The sequence below is a fragment of the Palaemon carinicauda genome, chromosome 3, assembly GCF_036898095.1.
Source record: "Palaemon carinicauda isolate YSFRI2023 chromosome 3, ASM3689809v2, whole genome shotgun sequence".
NCBI lineage: Eukaryota > Metazoa > Arthropoda > Malacostraca > Decapoda > Palaemonidae > Palaemon > Palaemon carinicauda.
This window is the reverse complement of record NC_090727.1, coordinates 158682689-158687688: the sequence shown is the minus strand read 5'-3', so window position 1 is coordinate 158687688 and position 5000 is coordinate 158682689.

Sequence of the window (5000 nt, the reverse complement as noted above, 5' to 3'; positions counted from 1 at the left end):
TCTCGTTCACCCGTAATATCATCTTGCACACAATCTATCGAACCAAACGTACCTTCGAATTTAATGGTGCAAATAAAGAAAACATTACCGGGATCTGAAATATTAATCCTTTCCGATACTTTGATAACTAACGGATTGTCTGTCACACAAGCTATTTATACAGTAGGCTCACATCAACAATGTAATATTGAAGTCTGTAATCATTTAAGTAACACTTTGGTAATTCACAAAAATCAACATATCTTGGATGTAGAAGTTTATAAACATCGTATTCTTACCGTTGCTGAAATCAATCACTCTCAATCAGTTGCGGATGAATCCCTTTTGCGATCTATTAAAAATAAAATCAATAAAGACATTCAAGACGAAGAAATTCAGCAGAAAATTTTTGAACTTTTAACTAAATATAATGATGTTTTTCCTACTACGGATGGATCCTTAGGAAAAACAGATGTGATCGAGCATCAAATAAGGTTAAAGGACAAGCAGAAAATTATCTATGTACCCTCGTACATACTCCCTATGAAATTCCAGAATGAAATAAATGATGAAGTAGGTAAAATGCTAGAAGAAGGAGTCATTAGGAAATCAAACAGCCCTTATAATTTTCCTTTAATAGTTGTACCGAAAAAAAATCGAACATGGCGTATCTGCGTCGACTTTCGTCGTCTAAACGAGGAAACGATCCCTGATCGATTCCCAGTGCCATGTACTGACGATATTTTGTCTTTGTTAGGTCAGAATAAATATTTTACCAGTTTGGACTTACTTAAAGGCTTTCACCAGATATCATTAGAAGAAGATAGTATCCCATACACAGCCTTCAGTACAGCCAGGGAACATTATGAATTTTTACGGATGCCTTTTGGTTTACGTTGTGCTCCTATAACATTTACAAGAATGATTAACATAGTGTTTGGAGACTTGTTAGGGGATATATTGCATGCCTATATGGATGATCTTGTAATCTTTTCCAACACCTTAGAAGAACATCTACGTAAGTTAGAACTAGTACTACAGAGATTAAGACAACATAACTTAAGGGTAAAGATTAGTAAGTGTGAATTTTTCAAAACAGAATTAATATATTTGGGTTTCATGGTGTCAAGCCAAGGTCTTAAAGTAGTCCATGATAAGGTGTCGGCTATACGTAATTTTCCCATACCTACTAATGTCAAGGGAATACAGCAATTTCTGGGTTGTAGTGGATATTACAGGCGTTTTATACGCAACTATTCAATAATAGCCGCTCCTTTAACTGATCTTACGAAGAAGGGCGTAGATTTCATATGGTCTGAGCAACATCAACAGGCGTTTAATACTTTGAAAGATGAACTGTGTAGTTCTCCTATCTTAAAATTTCCTGACTTCGGTAAGGAATTCTTCATTGCAACAGACGCCTCAGACTTAGGAGTAGGAGGGGTATTGCTTCAGCAATATGATAAACAATTTTTCCCGATAGCCGTCTATTCTCGAAAATTGAGAACTTCCGAAAGTAAGTATGCAGTAATAGACAAGGAAGGGCTAGCTATTGTTAATTCGCTAGTGCATTTTAAGTTCATAATTTACGGTTATCCCGTTAAGGTTCTTACTGACCATAAACCACTAACAGAGTTCTTTAAAGGCTTCAACCACAGCCCTAAACGAACTCGGTGGCATTTGATCATTCAAGATTTTGGCGCAAGAATCGGGTATTTACCTGGGAAAGCAAATATCACGCAACCCCGTGTCATCTTGTACGGAGCCTTTAGCTGAATTAATAGATATATCAACATCCATGCCTATTATTAAAAAGATATCTGAACAAGAAGATTTAGGCTGGAGTGCTGAATTGTTACAGACTGAGCAAAGAAAAGATCAGAAAATAGAAACAATTATAAATGCTTTGAAAGGCAATCATAAGGAAAAGGAATATATAAAGTATAAGCAGCAGAATTATATAATCAAAGATAATATTCTGTGTAGGACTGTGACAAGGAAAACCCGCAATACACCACATGTAACTAACGACCAGGTAGTAGTACCAATCTCACTTATTTCCACTGTCCTAAATTGGTTGCATTCAAATCCATTACATGGACACCCGGGGTTCTCATTAATGTCACAGAAAGCCAAATCATTGTTTTATTGGTATACGATGCTTACAGATATAAAAAGACACATAGCTAATTGTCGCACATGTCAGGAAAACAAAGGGCATACGAAAACACCTGTCAGCCTAGGAGCTTATCCTGTGCCCAATCAACCCTTTGAAAGAATACATTTAGATTTGTTAACAGGATTTTACGAGTCAGACAGAGGAAATAAGCACCTCTTAGTAATTATAGATGCTTTAACTCGATATACAGAACTAATAGCGCTTAAAACTAAAACTGCGATTGAATGCGCTAGGAAGTTTTACGAGTGTTACATTTGTAAACATGGAATTCCACACATGATAATCTCAGACTCGGGTGGTGAATTTAATAATCACTTTCTTACCTCATTGTGTGAATTCCTCAGCATAAAGAAAATAAATACCATGATATATCACCCAGAGTCGAATGGGCTAGTGGAAAGAGCAAAGAGGAAGATATTAAATATATTAAGAGTAACACTAGAGGGATCAGACCCCAACTGGGATATTGCAATACCGGCGGCACTGAGTACTCTGAATCATTCATATCATATATCAATTAAAATGTCACCGCATGAAGCATTGTATGGTACCCCAGTTAGAACGCCTTTCCATGTATCAATGCCTACAACTAATCTATCAAATCCTTTAAAAGAATGTATAAATGCAAGTATAAGTCGATATGATATCCTTCGAAAGAATTTAGAAGAATCACAAATCATAATGAAAAGGAATCATGATAAAACAGCGAAACCAACTAAAACATATACCGTGGGTGATAACGTATATATTCAAATCAATGTACGAAAAGGGCTCAATTATAAACTAACACCTAAGTTTGAAGGCCCATTTAACATTTTGGAAACATTAACGGCCAATAGGTTTAGAGTTCAAAACGTATCCCAACCCACGGATGAGAGAATAGTACCATTGGCTCACCTAAGAAATTAAAAAGAAAAGAGAGGAAAAGAAGTGAGGGAAAATTTTTTTTTATTTTATGTGATTAAAAGTTTTCTTTTTAATACAGGAGTAATTACATATATTTTTCTCGTTACAGGTTTCCAAGATGAATTTTTTGTTGTTGGGAGTGATATTGTTCGCTCAGACATTTTTCTCGTGTGGGATGAGCTCTAAAACTAAAAGTATAAATTTTAAATATGGCACTATAGTTGAAAGACAAGAAGACGTTTTTGTTACATCAACCAACGTAGTTGTAGAAGTGAATATGCAAGCAATTTTTCTTCAAGAGAATGATGTCACTAGCTTAAGAACCGCCATTTCAAGGTTTTCTGCCTCATTGGATGAGTTGCATAGAAGACATTTTCATTTGACTACAGAGAGTTTGCTTGGATCAACATTAAAAGTTGCAGAGATGCTATCTGATGACTTGAAAAATAAGACTGACAAGACAGGATCTTTGGCTTATGACCTTTTGATGTGGACTTTAGGACACGAACATAAAGAAAGACGAAATCCGTTTATCTATGCTGCATTAAACATCTTTGGGTCTGTTGCAAGTTTAGGTTTAGGAATTTCCAATCGTCTTAAAATTAGTAATCAAAATAAGAAAATTGAGTTCTTGACTCATGAAGATGAATTGATTATGTCAGAACTAAGGAATCAGTTAGCTTCAATCAATAAGATTATGGATTTAGTAAATGAACATTCAAATAATATCATTCAGATTATGGAAGTACAGGATTTGTTGGCAACATTAACGTATTATGATTCAAAGATAGATCACATACATAGCAGAATTGCACATTTCATTGAGAAATCCAAGGATTATGTAGAAGCTATCACGTTAGCAACTAAAGGTGTACTGTCACCCCATTTGTTGCCTATAAATTACTTAAAGTTAATTCTGGAGAACGGAAGGGATAAACTAGGCTATGTTCCTTTGTTAGACAAACATAGGTTAGAATTTTATTACAGCCTAATTACAGTAAACGTTGATAATAACAAGATTATGATTACAATTCCCTTTGATTCTTCTGATGCCTGGTAATCTTACAGGATATCACCATTTCCGACTTTCATGACGAATCACTCAAATCCAGTAATATCCAGTTTGACAGGACACGTATTGATTTCCCCAGACAAGGAAACATATACAGTCATTAAAGACTTAAATCAATTAACTCACTGTTCAGACGCAATGGATAGAAAAATATGTACAGCTGACTCATTTAAATTCCATAAAAACTTAATGGATTCATGCGAGTTAGGTATAGTGCTAGACGGTGCTCTCTCCCATACAAGTGAAAATTGTCTGGATAAGCTTTATCCCTTTGACAATAATGAGTTCAATTGCAGACTGAACAATGGCTCGTGGATACGATACGACAAGGACGGCTTCAATGTATCATGCCCTGACGGATCCACGTCCTTCACCCACATCTTCGTCGCAGCAGATGGTTGTATCGGGATTTCCCCTAATTCCATGGTGACTGGTCTATGGACACTCATCAGAGAACGAGCCTACTTCGCGAACTTCACGTGGACCTCTACAATGCCAGCACTCCCTCTCCCGTATAACAGACAGGTTGCAAAGCGGTTGATGAAGCTTACCGAAAGGGACCACCTGTCACCAACTTATAAGGAAATCCTTCACCCCATACTACTAGCAGGTCTGGCTTTCACGGTGGTGATATTTATCGCCGTGTGAACATCCTTGTTTGGCGTAGGTTACGGCACAGCAGGCAGCTACAAAAGAATGTTTCGCCTTGTCCAGACAATACTCCGTATTTAATTCAGTTTAAAGCCGTTTGAAGTGGCCACCTCATTCGCTAAAGGAGTAAATTGTCGGAAAGAGTTTGTAAGAAAAGCTGTTAGTACGCTAGTAATATGTAATTGAAGACATTTTCTACATTGCATTGTTAAA